The following is a 16,568-nucleotide window of genomic DNA, read 5'->3' on the forward strand; positions in this document are numbered from 1 at the left end:
CTGCGGAAATTAAAGCATTCCTAATGGATAGATCTGAGTGTTTTATTATGTTTTCACATTTTATGATACATGTTAACACCAGCCACGACGGACTTGGAGTGTAGTAATTTCTTTTAACCACATCAATTAGAGTCGGGCGGGTAGACGGGGGAGACATCAGCCTTTTAATAAAATGAGAGATTAGACATCCAGCATGATAGATAGGAGGCAATTCATTCCTGTTTTAGTCCAGCAGTGATTAATAAGGAGTTTATTCAGATAAGATACTTTTGTCATTATTATATTACATCTTGCTTAGGAGCTTTAATCCAGACTTTCTAATGAAAATCAATTCGCTGAAGAAGAAGAAGAAAAAAAAAGTTGAAAACTTTCTTTGAAATTAAAGAGAAGCATTGTCTTGATGAAGTTTATGCACCACTACAAGTTTTTCATATTTTTTTTAATATTAACACAAACATTGATTAGCAGAAACTCAAGTTTGGTTTACATTCAAGTCACAATGCATCATTCTGCTTTTACATCTATTTTAGAGACCAATTTATGGGCAATTTCTTTAGCAAAAAATGTGAACTGCAATCAGATCCAAGCAAAAAAAAAAAGCGTTTTTTTTTTTTTTTTTTGTAAGTTGTTCCGATTCAGGGACTTTAACTGGGCCATTCTAGTATACAAATACTTGTCGATCTAAGCTCAGCTGAAGCTCCAGCTGCATGTTTAACCTCTAACGTCTTTCACAGCCTGTTGCATGTCTCCTTTCCAGGATTCCTCTGTATTAAACTACTAATATCTTTTTTTTTTAAAAGCTTTCCTGCTGAAGAAAAGCATCCCCACAGTATGATACCTTCACCGCTGTGTTTCACCATGGAGACCATGTTTATTTACATCCACCTGGATCTCTGCAGCTCCTCCAGTTACCACTGACCTCTTGGCTGCTTTCACGCTGCCTCTTTGTGATTGTATAGGTTCTGCAAAGCTAGGGAAGCTCTGACCTGACACCTAAGAACCTTTGTTTTCATTGTGCTCATTGTTAACTGAGATCTCCTTATACGATTTAGAGCCTTCTCTGAGATACCTACTTTATTCTTAAAACACTCTCTCTTTTCTTTGACTTGATACATATGGCATATAATGGGTTGCTTCATCATGGGTTGCTGTGCACCTGAGTTTTAGGTCCACAGTCGGTTGAGAAGAAACAAAATGTCCTCCTTTATCTCTCTTTGTGCTCCTTCTGCCTCAGGGTGTGGGCGGCACCTGTCCTCTGCTCAGAGCTGGGTTTAAAGACAGGTGCCTGGTTAGGTTGCACTGCTACGGCAGCTCGGAGGGGATAAAAGAAGGAGCGCAGGATCAAGACTAATTGCTCTCATTACACAACAAATAAAAATCAATAGTTCTCAAAGCAAAGGGGACGGCACTGCGCGGCTTGAAGGACGCTGTAGTTATTGCACAGGACCGGATTCTGTCGGGATTTGAGAGCGGCCGGCGAGGCGCGGTGGAACCGATCACATTTGAATGCTAATTCCAACGTAGGACAGTTAGATTAATAGATGTGGCCGTCCGGCGGTGGGCCTTCCCCACATGCAAGCTGAGGGGGCGTTTTGAGATTGAAGTTTTAAAAGCAATTAAACAGAAAAACACATTGTGTGTTCGGTGGGGGTTAGAGATATTTCCCCAATTTTTTCAAATTAAAGCAGGAAATTTCATTACCAAGTGGAGCATATTTTACTCAGGCAATTACAAGGTTAATTCATCTTCAACAGCCGCACTTGAAGTCCTCATATATTTGGTCAGGGATTTTCTTCTTAGTTTAATTGGCTCAGGAGAAGCTGGATAGAAAGTCTGTGTGTTGCACAAAGTGAAACACACTAAACTGCGGTACTTTACCTCAATATATATCAGATCAACTTTACTACGTCACACATGGGCTTGAGCTTTTGCCCTCTAATCTCAACATTGTTAGAATATGATGCTGAGAACAGGTTGAATTTTCCAGATTTTTCTCTATATATTTGTTTGAAACCATCATAAAATCTGTCCTCAACAGTCCATCAACTCAAACACTTTCACACCATTTCTGCATAGAATGACATATTTTTTTATAAATCTGCTTCAGTCTGGCTTTTCTCTGCCACAGATGACAGCATGGTGTGCACGGATATCCCTCTGTGTGTGAACACGCTCCTGCAGGATCCATGTAGAACAGCTCTCACGCATGAATTCCCTTTGACCTGCAATACACAGTGATTAATAGGGAACCACCAGTGGAGGATCTGAGCTGTTATTCATTTTTCGAATGCCTTTATGACATCTGATGCTCAAAAAACAACTTTTTAGCTTCTCCCAGAGCTTAATGAGAGCCAGCACACTCTTCCTAATAAGTTTATAATACCAAACTAGTTTCATTGCCACCCTTCTCAGAGTTTCCTCCCTGTCAGGTTGTTTTCTTCTGATTTAGCCTGTCTTACATCCACGGAGACGGCACACTGTATGATAGAAATTCAACAGTGAGGCAAATTGGCAGAGCCACAGAGGGCGGATCGACAGCGAGAAGACAAGCTGGGAAGGAGGCGTAGAGCAGAGGAGGCAGTGTGAAAGATATAGAGAGCGGGAGATGGAGATGATGACGGAGAGAGAGAGGCTGTGTTGGTTTATATAACATCCACCGCGATGGTCTTTGGCATGCGTCAGGGGGCTGAGCCATCAATCACTCCATCTGTGTAAAATCACAAGCTGACTCCCAATATTGCTAAATATTTACACTGTCACATACACACAGGCGTGCAGATGAAAAGAGCCATTCATTAGGGCCTTCTCAGGCCTGTCAGCCTGGAGATGGAGATTAGAGAAGCAACCTCCCACTGTGCCTGCCTCTCCTCTCACCGAGCTCTTCAGCCCTATATATAGAGCCATCAGGACGATAAATATCTGCAGCATGCCTCGGTTAGGTAAATACCCAGTAAATATGGCAGAGGAGCGGAGACTCGGCTAAACAGACCGGCGGATCCACGAGTGTGTGTCGCGTACAAGTGTGAGTCACACAACAGAAAACAATCAGGACTTGTCATTCTGCATTTTCTACAGAGGCACTGAATGGACATCCGAGCTTTGTGTCAGCAAAGGATCAGTTATGTTGTAATTAAATGAAAGATGGTGGTTCTACTGCATATTCTACTTATAGGGTTAATACATCTCACTCTGTCATGTGGTGACCTTGCAGGATCAATTATTTCTTCTGCTCTTACTGTTGAAGGTGTGCACCACAGGAAATGTACCGGTGACTTCAAGCTGAATTGAACAGCCATAAAAAAAACCTTTAGTGACGGAAAAATCTATGAAGAAACACAGTTATAATTATTTTCCATCTTAAATGAATTCATTTTTTTCATGCCATGTTTTAATCTAAGAGATTTATTAGCCGTTGTCTGAAAAGCAAAAATTTTTTAATTATAAATGCCACATCTGCAGGAGACTAAATGCTTCAAATTGTTCATTCTTTCAGTCAGTCAATAGGATCACTTCCTTTCTGAATTAAGATAATTGTTGAGCCTGTCTGTTCATCTATAGGGATTGTTTTTAGGGGTGCCCCAATTGTATTTTCTGGACGATTATCGATCTTCAAGAACCCAGAAGTGCCGATAATGATTTTAGAAGTTTTTTGATAACTAAACATTCCATTCTTAAAAAGATCACAATAAGATTTAGACACATTTTATTGTAATTTTGTATACAGAGAGTGAATAATTTATTTTTTATTTTTATTTAACCTTTACTTTACCAGGAAGTCCCTTGAGATAAAATCTCTTTTTCAAGGGAGACCTGGCCAAGAGGCAGCAGTACAGTAAGACATATAAAAACACAGGACAGCATAATAAAATCAATCATAAACTAGACTCTAGAATAACAGTTAAAATTCTCTGTGCAAGTGGTTTTCAATAGTGATTTAAAATGCTGTAGCGGAATAGGAGTCCGTAATTGCAGGGAGTTTTGAATTTTGTGCCACGACCATGGTGCTGCATAGAAAAATGATGTTTTGCCAAGATCTGTGTTGATCCTGGGCAGCTTATAGCTTATTCCATTTTGAAAGTGCAGCAGTGATCAGAAGAATATGGTGCAAACCTTCAATGTTCCCATTTTAATTTAGTGAAAAATATCTTAGATAACCCCTGAAACTATAAAAAAAGAGTTATTGCTCTCAACTATAAAGGAAAACTTAGCATTGATGATTGGTAGATAAGATTGGTTTCACATTTTCAGTATCGGTTGATCACAAATGTCCCAAAATGAAGGAAGCCAGGGCTGATGCATCACAGGCGGGCTTGTTTTTCTCCTGACATGATGTCGGGTTAATTGTTGCTTCATTAACAGTTAGAATATGTGAGGATCCAAATGTAAAAACTCTTGCTTTGGGCAAAGAAAACCTCCCTTTATTGACATTGCACCAGTAGTTTCCAGCCTCCCTTTGTTTCCCTCTCCACACCTTTCTGCTGAAACATTTAGAAGCATTTAACAGCCGTCTTTGTTTATCCCCTTTCTCCTCCAATCCAGCGGAGACCGCTCTATCTTCATCATTTTCCTCCCAGTTTTTAGAGCGGGTTTATTGGATCTGGGTTATTCATTTCATCCACCATGACGGACCTCAGATCACCGCTTGGTCTGGCCCTGGCAACAAAAAGACATCAGCAACATTATCTTCACACTGTAATTACCGAAAAGGGGGGGATTTCATTTTGATTAGCTGAAAAGCTTTTATTCTCTAACTCGCATCCATAATTAATCATTAAATCATGGGAGAGTTACTGAGAGGGATAGATGGGGGAGTTGGGAAGGAGGAGGAGGGGGGGGGGCACAGTGAAAGGAGGATAGAGGGATGATGGAGGGAGGGAGAAAGGAAGGAGGCATGCAATTATCTGCAGAAGTTTGACATCGCCAGTAAATCCACAGAGCTGCCTGACGTTGCTAATTAAAGAAGCAATCAAAGGTCCACCTCCAGAGCTTTTTGAGAGAAGGAAGAGCAAGAGGGAGGAAGAAGAAAACGGGACAGAAACAAGAGGAAGAATGTCTTTTGGGAAGCGTAAGAGAAGGAAAGGAGGGGGGCTATGGGTGTTATAATCTCTGTTATTGTTTCTTATGTCAAACCCCCCCCCCCTGGAGTCCAGTCTGACGCTCACACACCTCTCCCCCTCCTCGATTTCTCTGTCTTTTTTTGTTTTTTTTCTTCCTGCATCTGGCCTTCACACCGTGATCATTCCTGACCTTCATCTGGAGAGTGCAAATAGCTGTTGATTTGCAGCATCAGGGAAATAAGCACTCTGCAACCCAAAGTAATACATTAGTCATATCTGGTTAGTCATTTTTAAACCTGAAATGATGCATCTCGTGATGCTTTTCTAGGACACATAATCAGTGATGTAACCTGCAGTCATCAGGTGTTTCAGGCCTTTCAGCATCAGACGCCCTCTATCTGGCAGCAGCAGCGCTCAGAGCTTGATCGGGCCCCTCTTAGAGCGCGGCTGCAGCAGCCTCCCACACGTTTGCTCTTTTCATCCACAGCCAGCCAAGGAAATTTCAGCAGGCTGCGCGTCGTGCGAGGTGATGCTTTTCTTACTTTGCCCTCGCGATTCAAGGTGGAGAGTTGATCTCTGAGACAGAGATTTCCCTTTCTTCTGCAAAGCTGCTGAATGCATGAAGAAAAGTCTACTGTCTAATAAAGCCCCTCGTATTTCGCATCTGTCTGGTCCAGGAAACGGCTAATACGGCTTGTCGGCTCTTGCTTTTGACTCAACTCTCAATATATTTCTTTCTGCAACACAGAGTTATTCTGAGGATGCAGACATTTTCTTTTATTTTTTATATTGCTTTTGAAAAGTGTTTAGATTTCAGGTGTTTCCTAGCATGTCAAAGAAATAGCTTCGTTTTTTGAAAACAATTCAGCTTAATTTTAGAGGCATCTCAGTGAAATAGAATATCATTCATATTAGTCCATGTCAGTAATATGAAGGTGCTTTTCCGCCTTTCTTCCAGACTCTGGGAGCTTGATGCTCAGATGAAAATGTTTGCTTTTATCTGCAAGGGAAAAGTTCCAGCCCTTTTTCCATTTATTCCAGATATAACAGCTCTTATACCTCTCTATCACCTCCTGCATTTCTCAAAACTCTTTAGGTTTCAATTGTCCCTGTTTGTTGATTATCTTTTCTCTCAAGTAGTTTTTCCTTCCGCTTAATTTTCTGTAAGGGTGGTTGAATAAAACTCTTTAACAGCCATGTTTTTCCGCCTTTTTCCTAATGTGGAAGTCAGCTTATTGTTATTCATTAAAAACGTCTCTATACCATTCTGTAGTATTCCAATTGTTTTCTCAGGAGTTACAGTACATGTTGTGTTTTTTGTTATCAAAGTTAAAATAACAGCATAAATGCAGGGTTAATCTGAATAAATCCAGGTATTTATAAATTTAAGCTCTTGCAAAAGTCTCATTTTAATCTCCAGTATTATGCGAGGTCCAAATATTGTTGTTTTTGGTTTTAATTTTCAAGCACAGAATGATTTCCTCTATAATGGCAGTAGAAAGCCGTCTGAAAGGTCAAAGCCAAATGCTCAGTTAGGATGGTTTTCTTCATCATCTATATTTTTCTTCTTCACCTCCCACCCGTCTCCTCTTCACCTCCCTCTGTCTCTTTCTCTTTGTGTTTCCCTCCGTCTCTCTGGGGGCACAGACCTGGGGGACTGGAGGTAGATAGAGTTAGTGTGGACCAGATTACTCTCACTCCGGGTCATCCTCTGTCAGCAGAAAAAGAGCTGAGAGCACGACACTGACCTGCGTTTCCTCTGACCAGTGTGTGTGGGTGTTGCTCACCTCTTGAGCCCCCTGCTCCTCTGCTGTAGCACTGAAGTATTTCTTTGTTTGGTGAGGATTCCTTGTTATTGTACTCTAATGATCTCCTCTATGAGTAAACGTATTTACAGCCATGGTCGTTGGAATAGATGGCATTATTATTTATTCGAACCATTCTTTCGAATGGAAAGGATGCGATGATTATTAAATGAAATATTCAGTTTGTTGGGATTTACTTAATCAGCACAGCATCAGAACAACATCAACAGCATATAAACATGCAGCTACATGTTAAAGGCTGATTGCAGCTGGTTGATTCTCCATGCCAGCTGGAAAGGCTGCTCAATGAAGAGCTAAGGAGGATATGTATAGATTTTATTCTAAGAAAAGACAAAGATTGAGCTGTGACATCTTACTGACTTATTTCAAGTATAAACATGAGGTTTTTACACTTAAGAAAAAAAGTCTGTTCCATCTATCAAGCATGGTGGTGGGAGTGTCATGCTGCGGAGCTCCTTCTTTCTGTCAGCTCTGCCTTTTCAATATCATGCTCCCCTTTGCTCAGATTATAGCAAAAAAAAAACATTTGTTACTACGGCTGGGTGTTTTCGCCAAAGTCCTGAATCGATTCGATTTTGATTAATACAATTCTAAATCGATTAATTTCGATTCAATCTGTTTTTACAATAATGAAAGTGGTTCAACTGTGTTTCAAAATGCTCATGTATTTTATTTATTCCTGTCACATTAAACACAAAGTGCAAACTTGTAAATCAAACAGTTTAAACTTGAGATGTGAACAAAACTGTCTCAAAAGTGCAAACTTGTTTGTGAAAAGTGAAAAAGTGAAGCCTCACTCGAGCGAGCAGACGTGACACAGACGTGACACAGCAGACATTCATGAGCTGCATTATCTTCACTGCACAAACCACATTTGCAGCGTTGTCTGTAAAAACTACAGGGTTTTTGCTGGTCAGCTCCCATTTATTAAAGTCTATATTTGCAGCTGTCTGGCTTGAAGTAATCTTGAGTGCATCTATCCTGCTCATTTGATTGTGGACGTCACGCGCGTCACTATAAAACTAATCGATCTCATTCCATAGACATCGATTTTGCAAAAATGTAAAGAAATCGATCCAAAATCGATTGAATTTTTTTACCCAGCCCTATTTGTTACCATCAACTATGCAGACGACACACAGCTTTACATCACCATGTCACCAGGTGACTATGAACCCATCAGAGCGTTAGTTAGATGCTAAGAACAGATAGTTAGTGGATGTGTCATAATTTTCTCCAACCGAATAAAAACAAAACTGAGGTAATAATGTTAGGCCCAAAGGAGGAGAGATCCAGAGTTTTAGTTTCTACAGCTACAAACCGCTGATTATGGCCGAAATCTTGGTATCATGATGGACCTGAGCCTTCAGAGGCACGTGAAGGCAGTCTCTAAGTCAGCCTTCTATCTGCTGAAGAACATTTCCAGGGTCAAAGGACTAATGTCCAAGCAGGCTCTACAAAAATTATTCATGCATTTATCTTTAGTAAAAGGACGCTTTCTGCAGACTTAATCTTTTGTTTTAGTTTGGATAAAACCTCAGCTTAGTGGATCGATGTAGGAAGCCAGAGTACCTGCAGAGAAAGAAAGCAGATCGCTGCATTAAAGCTACGATCTTTGATGGCTTCATTTTCTACATCTACAGGGTTCAGTTTGTTGATGGGCAACTCATCTATTATCTTCCACAAAGTTTAGGGGAGGTTGACTGTTAGAAGAAAAAAGCTCCTCATATTGAAAAACAAAAAAATTCCAACCACTGTTTATAATGAAGTGTAATGATCTGTTAATATTTAGCCTGAAAACAGAACAGTAAAATAAACCCCCAGAAGTTTAATGTTGATAATATCTTTGCCTGAGATAAGTGTTCATTCACCTCTGACTGCAGCTGTGTCTCAATCTGCCATTTAATGAGTTTTCTTTGACATTATTTATGTGTCATATCTCTGCAAGGAAATATTTTTAGTGCTTTTTTGCATAAAAGTCTTTTTTGTTAGAATAAATTACACCTAACTTTCCTGCACATCTTGACTCCTGGCGGTCTTATCTGTTCAGGTTACTGTCAGTTAAAACACGCAGAGCTCTAGCTGCGTTCTCCCTATACTGGATTACCCCGTAAAGCCACGAACGGCAGCTTCTTGATTATCAACGGCTGACATTTAGTGTGTTTTCTGAAAATATGACTAAAGTCTGCTCAGCTGTGTGTGGGAGGAAGGCTTAATATACCAGGAAACAAACAAATATTGTTTTGTATTCTTGAGGTTTTTTTTTTTTTGTTTGTTTGTTTGTTTTTGTCTTTTTCACAGCAGCGCGTTGAGAAATATTTAAAAGTCTACTTTTAGAGGTTTGAGTTTAAAGCTGAAATGATCCCACAATAGGAGGTTTGTAAACAACAATGATTCATCCTCCTCGCTTCTATTACACATAAAAGGTGTTTGGGACTGAGTTTAGTTTTCCTGGCCAACTCAAACTCCTCCATCGATCTGAGAAAATGTAGAAAAAGGAGACTGGAGAGAGTATTTACACAGCTTTACTGCATTACCTTACCACCTTTTCATACTTTTTACACTACAGCCACAAACTTTAATCCACTTGACATGGATTTCATGCAGCAGAGCAACACAAAGCAGCTAGCCATTGTGTTGTGGAAAACAAATTTTTTGAAAGATCGGAAAAGTATGGCAGTCATTATTGTTTAGACCAGGCATTCCCAACCTCGGTCCTCAAGGCCCGCTGTCCTGCAGGTTTAGGGTTTCCTTGCTCCAGATTTAATTGAAAGCTGATTAACAGGCTTCTGGTCTACTGTAATCATTATAATCAGCTGTGCTAAAGCAGGGAAACCTCTAAAACCTGCAGGACAGCGGGCCTCGAGGACCGAGGTTGGGGATGCCTGGTTTAGACCTCCTACGTTAAACTTTGTCAAAGCTCAGTTTACTGCAGCTTCAAGTCTGTAAGGGACTTTTTCCTCCATTTCCTCCAAAAGCATTGTTGCTGTCTTGAGATTCTCCCTCCTGAGCTATGGATTTCTGCAGCTCCGCCAGAGTTACGATGGGCTTCTTAACTCCGATAAATGCTCTCTTTTCCCAGCTTCTTGTTTTCGGTGGAAAGCTCTGAAGTTTGCAGCACTATGAGGGTAAAAAGGCCTGAAAACTTATTTTTAATAAAAAAGATTTACCTCATCTTTATAACTAAGCTCTACTTTGTGTTGATCTTTTTTCATGGTTTGTAAAAACGTTTGCAGATGTCTAAAAGGTATGAAAAAGTACATATAAAAGTAAACAAGAACTTTTATTAGAGCTTCCACACCAAATAACAGAGAAGGAAGCTGCAGTGAGGCCGATTTTCCTCAAAGTTCCACCTCCCAAAGTTTGTAGCTCCGGCCTTCAGAGTCATTCCTCTGTCAGCGGTCGTCCTCGTTTCCTTCTGCTTATTCGTCCTTGCCTTGTCTTCAGCATCCCTCCGTCCATCCCTCAGCCCGTCCACCCAATGTCAGTCGCTGTTTAATTGGCCGCTTCCTGGTTGGGCCGACCTGTCCTGGGTGGCGTTGATTCATGGCGTTTGCAAAGGTGACGGTAGCGACTGTACCAAGTAGAGGCATCACTGACAGGACCTCAGCCGACCTCCCAAACACCCACACACGTATAGGGTAGCACTGAGGGAGTCTGGGAGAAAGAAGCAGGGAAGGTCATCAAGCAACTCAAACAGAAAAGATAATCACACATTCATAGAATGTTTTTTTTTACCATTACATAAAAACATTTACCAGCAATAAAACCAATCAATGAACCTCCATTCTCTGACTTGTATTAAAACAACCACCTTTTTACCCGCTCACCGCTCCCTCCCTGAGCTCCCAGTTATTCACTCCTTTGCTGTTGACCTGGATACACCCAGAACTGACACTTTATCTGCTCAGCAGTGTCACCTTCAGAAGCCTCTGACACACACACATATATACGCCCACACAGATGCACGCTAACCTCCATGTTTCAAAAGTCTCCCTGTGTGTCTATGCCGTGTTTAGGTGTCTCTGTTTAAGGCTGCGGCTTCGTATCGGTAATTAAAAGGAATGGGCTGGTAAAAGGATTGTAAAGAGGTCTTTTTGTGGCGACTGGATCATAAGCTCTGACTTTTTCATGGTGCTGCCATTGACCCACTAATTGATTTGAAGAGCATCTTTTTTCTGCCTCTGTTGTCTTATAGTTTGACACAGTTTAATTGACTTTGCTCGCCGTACAGTATCTGTTCAGGTTGATTTCTTTGTCCTGTTTTGTGTGTGGTGGTGTGGGGGGGTGTGCTTGTGAGAACCAATTAGCATTTACAGTGGGGCAGGCTGAGGTTACAGCTAAGGCTGATTTCAACTTCAGGGATTACAGCCACAGTGTCCTCAGGATGTAGTCGGTGAGCGCCTCCTCCTGATTACGCCAACACGCGCTTGCAGGCGTACGTTTGCAGCGAGCTGACCTGTATTACTGCAGGTGTAATTGATTGTGTGTGCGCCTGTGTCTCTGTGTTAAGGTTAATTCCTCTAACTGCTGGTAAGTGCTGTCTGACCGCTCCCCCGGCGGCCTCTCCCAGCTGAAGCATTGCCACTTAGAGACCCCCCGGTCCCCCCGACACAGGCCAGTCTATTGATCCGCTGATCGATAATTGCATCTGCGACATCCAGCGAGCAGGGAGGCTCCTGCACTGACCTGGTAGTGCCTCAATAAGAGCTAAACCTTGAAAAAGGTTATAAAAACTACGGGCCGGGGATCAGATCCGAACCAAAATAAGGTTTACTTCTTCTACAGTGGTGCTCATTTAACCCATGCAGGGACCATTGGGACCCTCTACTTTGAAGGATAGTTGTATCCATTTCATATTAACACTAATCTCGCTATAAATTATTTTAAGGTGGAGAAACAGGAGGACACCCGGTTGGAATAGTTTCTCCTGTAGTACAGGGTTAAAGGAAAACATGAAAATTATGTTTTTGTTGGGGTTTAGCACTATTGGCTTGTTTTTTTGGACAGTAGGCTGACAGGAATGAGACATTCTGCAGAGGACCCTGATTCAAACCCAGCTCGGCTGCGTTGAGGAATAAGGCCTCCTAACATGGGTCGTGTGCTCTGACCATTGCGCCACATGAAAATAATATATTTAATGGTACTGATCAGATTAACTTTTTCTCAGAAACGCAATTTAACGCTAATTATCCTCTCTAGAAAGCGATAAAACATTTTGGCGACCATGAAAACTGATTGGTTTGGAGGAACCCTCTATAAGTTGTTAGGCACGGTAGTGGCAGCAACATGTTCATGTTATAACTATGATGGACAGACGGATGGACGTCTTTGCAGCATTGATGTTCTCTAAATACCCCCCCATCATCTTGTAATCCAAACAGCAGCACTTCCAGCCTCTGTCTTCCTCCTGTTGTTTTATTCCTCTCAGGGAGCCTCCATCTTGTTTCAGATCACAGGCAATAAAGCAGCCTGTCTCTCTGTGTCGATCTCATTCCCCCTCCGACTTCCTGTTAAAGGAATCAGTCAGTCAGAGCACTCAAAACACATATTAAACAGGCATCAGCCTCTCGCCGGGACCAAATCACGCTGTTCAAATGTTGTTCTTCCACCGGGAGCGCAGGACAACTGAAGAGATGGGATCTGCAACATTAACTTGATTCACGGCTGCGGCGACTGAGTGACACTCCATAAACCTCAGCGGGCCGCCGCCGGGCCCCGCCGACAGCGCCCCATGGCTAATGTGACACACACTAGCCTCACCATCCCCACATCGGAGCAGCTCACACACTCTGAAACACTTGCATAAGCAGGCGCATAGAGTTGTTGAAACACAGAACAATAAAGGCTGCTCTCTCTCCTCCCACATCCCAAAACACACATACCTGTAAATTCAGTCGCAGCCTTTAAAGCTGAAGATCTCCAGAAATCCGATAGTCTAACAGCCTGAAATGGCAATGCTCTCCTAGATTTGCACGCTTTCAAACAGCTTTTATGGTAATGCAGTAAAAGCCTGCACAGTTCTAGAGTTATTGTCCCCCAGCAGCCGACCTCTCAGCTCCAAGCATTTGGGCATAGGCAGTTAGCATTGGCCCCGTAGCTCTGTGTAAATAAGTAACCTCCGCTTCTCAAAATGCCAACCTGTGCTGGCTCTCTGTGACAGTGCTGACTGCCTCCTCTGTCTAACTACACGGCCTGTCACTAGAGGTGCAAATGGAGGGGTCTGATTTGATATTTACCACACAATGCTGCCAGAGTGCAGCAACCTTCCACTCAGGATTTCTTTGGAGAGAAGGATTAACCCATAATCAAATTAAGATTACCTTTCTATTATGCAAAAAGAGATGAAGACAGAAACAGCAGCAAACTAAAAAAATCACAAAACCCTTAAATAAAATCAGTTATTATTACAATAGCATCATTTTTTTTACTTTTCTAATTATCTCCTGAACTGTGTGTGATGGCAAAATATACCTGGCTACTCCTGCAGTCTTGTTTGTCACATTTCCAGTTGTTTAAAACCTTTTCCGTTATTTCTAAATAATGAAGTCACATGTCAGCCTTACTTGAAGGGTATTGCTTTTTTTTTTTTTTGTCTTTCCTGTTTTGAAAAGGGGCTTAGAGAAATCATAGAGAGACGTCAGAGTTTATTTTCGAAGGAATGCAGAAAGTTGTGGATTATTAAATAAGTACCTGGACAGCCTTAAATGAAGAAATTGAGAAAAAAAATGCTCAGTCTACAATTATTTAACATGGATAATTAGGGAGAGCTGCAATTCTAATGCCAGTATTTTTTTAAAAATAAGATGAAAACAAGCGAGTTTTTTTCCTCACAGAATAAAATTAAATAACAATTAAATTAAAGAAAAATCTGTGTTTCTGCTTAAATAGAGAAATTTGATTTCAGAATTTTTAGACGTCTTTACAGAGGCTGCAAAATAGGCAGGAAGTTTTATTAAAACCAGTAGACATGGATAGATCCCTGGTAGCTAATTAAACCTGTTACACTGGAAAAAAATCAAAATCTAGATCTTATTTTTTTCTTAAAATAAGTGCATTTGTTCTTGGATTGAGGAGGTAAAAGAAACATTTTGCCAATGGAACAAGACAATTTACACTTAAAATACGAAAACACAATTGCATTGTGTTATTTCAAGTGCATATTATCTAATTATCTTACTTTAAGAGTAAAAATACTAATTCCACTGGCAAACTATCTGATTTACCTACTCAAATTAAGGGTAAATACACTTAATTTAGGAAATTAAAACTTATTTCTGGATGGTTTTTCCAATGTAACAGCTGCTTTCACTGAATGGTTCTCCTTGGATTTAGTGCTAAAGCTCAGGACTTAGTATTAGGAAAAGAGTCAAAATTGCAATATCACTGTTAAATGTTGGTACATAGAAGTTAATTAAATAAAATGTTCTACCTAAGTCTGTCTTTTCAATCATCCATATCTTTGCTCTTCCTGAGCTTTAGCTTCTTGGGCGCTAAGACTCATAGAAAGAAGGACGAGATCACAAAGTGAAGGAAAAGATACCGTCCAAGTTCAAAGAATCTAAACATAAAGACGCTAATTATAACCAGATCAATTATCAGGAAAAGTACCATAGTATTATTTATGCTTAAACCAGGTGCATATATCACATATTTAGTCAATCTAAATGTAAAAACATCAGCTGGTAAATATCTTCTTTCCATTAGACATGTAGTTTCCCCTTATCTGCTAATCAATTGTCTTCTAATAGCAGAAGGCTGCATTGGAGTTTATTTAGAAATACAGAATGAGGAGCTCAATGAATGCATATGTTGAAATAAACTTAAAGTTCAAGACCTAAATGCAAATGAGAAATGTTAGCCAGATTATAACCTACCTTGTGTGTGTGCACTGTATGTAGCTGCGTTTGCAGCAAAGGTGGCTCCACAAAGCAATAACCTAAGGGGTCCTATATCTGTATGCCTTATGTGCCTTTCTTCATTAAATGTTGAACATGGATTATCAGTATTCATCTACTTCAAAACAATCATCTCCTTTGTTTCACTCTGTGATATAAAAATAAGCTTCAGTGAGAGGCCTAAGCTCTGAGTACCTGAAGAGGCTGGCTGTTGGCTCCAGGTCCTCTGTGCTTTTTTATACCGAGAATAAGTTCATCACTGTCTACTTAAAGCAGCGGGACGCTACCTAGTTAGATGCTTTACTCTGCTTAAAAGCCAAAAATATCCCCCCAGTGTGTATCAGGCTGTATGCCAGAGAGGAAACGGCATTAGTAAACTGGAAATAAAGAGGAGATGTCAGAATGTCTCATGTTTAGGTGACCTATGAAAATAAATGTTTGGGTTGAGGATGGGGGGGAGGTGGGGTGCTCAGATCCACTTTGCAGCACAGGTCTGACTTTCTAATCACATCCTCAACCTTGTGAGTTCAGGACACTAGATATCAGGGGACGACGGGCGCATCAGTGATTGATGAGTCTGGTTCTGGATGTACTGTTCTGTTTGTGTGAAGCCATAGGTGCCCTCAGGTGGAAACCTTATATCTCCAAATGTCAACTCCTCCCAATCAAACAAACCAAATAATAAAACCAGAAAACAACCAACTTTTGCTATAATATAAAGATTTAAGAGGAAAAAGACCAGAGAAACCCTAAAAGATGCCTTATTGACATGGAAACGTGTCGACTCCCTCTTATTTATTAATTTTTCTTAATGTTTCAAATCAAATCCCCTTTTTCCTGCATAGATTAGCCTACAAGTGTCTGAGCCAGGCGCTATTTAAACAATGGCATTTCTAACACTGTTCCTATCACCTTGGAAACTCCATGGCAACCTGTGATGTGAGAGGGCACAGTGTGGCTCAATTAGCAGCAGCTGTATCTCACCATGCTCCAGCAGCAGCAGAATATCTCCGTATTCTCTTTGCTTTCATGGCCCTAAGTGACACAAATATGTGAAGTGTTACATCGCCTTTAATGTCACTTTAGCTTGCCATCATCCCCCCCCCTCCGTTTTCCTGCTCATGATGGTGGATGCATGCACAGTTGGTAGCAGCTTTTAGGAGGTGCTGTTTTTATTGCCTGCAATTTTACTAACAATGCACCAATTTCCAACTTTCTGTGAAGCTTTGGCCTGCCGGTGTCACTTTTATTTCTGTTCAAGAGTAATAAAGAATTGATTACTGAGATGAATTATTTATGTCAAGAGCGGAAAAGAGGCATTACACAGTGGGTGAGACAGCAGATGTGAAAAGATGGCTGTTTTAAGTACAAGCATGGGATTCGAAAGTAAATAAAAAGTGGAAGAAACTATTTAACGGCATTCTATGTCCAGACAATATCTGAAAATTACAGAGGTACCATTTTTAGCCGTCTTTCACATATATATATATATATATATATATATATATATATATATATATATATATATATATATACCGGTGTATATATATAATAACATGTCTAGCATATTAGCATTGCTAGCTCTTTCCAACCTGCTGGTGTGTTCTAGAAAATGTAGAGGCGAACCTTAACTCAGACTTCCAACACAACAGGCAATGGTTGAAAGCATAAAAGGTTAAAATATACTAATCTTGTGTTAACACTGTGTAGCCTTCCTTATATCTACCAAAAGTCTTGCTTTCTTTTTTTATGACTTTTTACTTTAAAAAACTGTACAGATACAGAAA

General features: G+C 40.6%; 1 protein-coding gene across 1 annotated transcript in view; it reads left to right on the forward strand.

Annotated features, from left to right (window-relative positions):
- znf407 (zinc finger protein 407) overlaps nt 1–16,568 on the forward strand; it is a 209,075-nt gene that overhangs the window by 190,262 nt on the left and 2,245 nt on the right. The gene's annotated exons all lie outside the window — the stretch shown is intronic.

The sequence above is a fragment of the Cyprinodon variegatus genome, unplaced genomic scaffold (genome assembly GCF_000732505.1).
Source record: "Cyprinodon variegatus isolate N-32 unplaced genomic scaffold, C_variegatus-1.0 Scaffold149, whole genome shotgun sequence".
Taxonomy (NCBI): domain Eukaryota; kingdom Metazoa; phylum Chordata; class Actinopteri; order Cyprinodontiformes; family Cyprinodontidae; genus Cyprinodon; species Cyprinodon variegatus.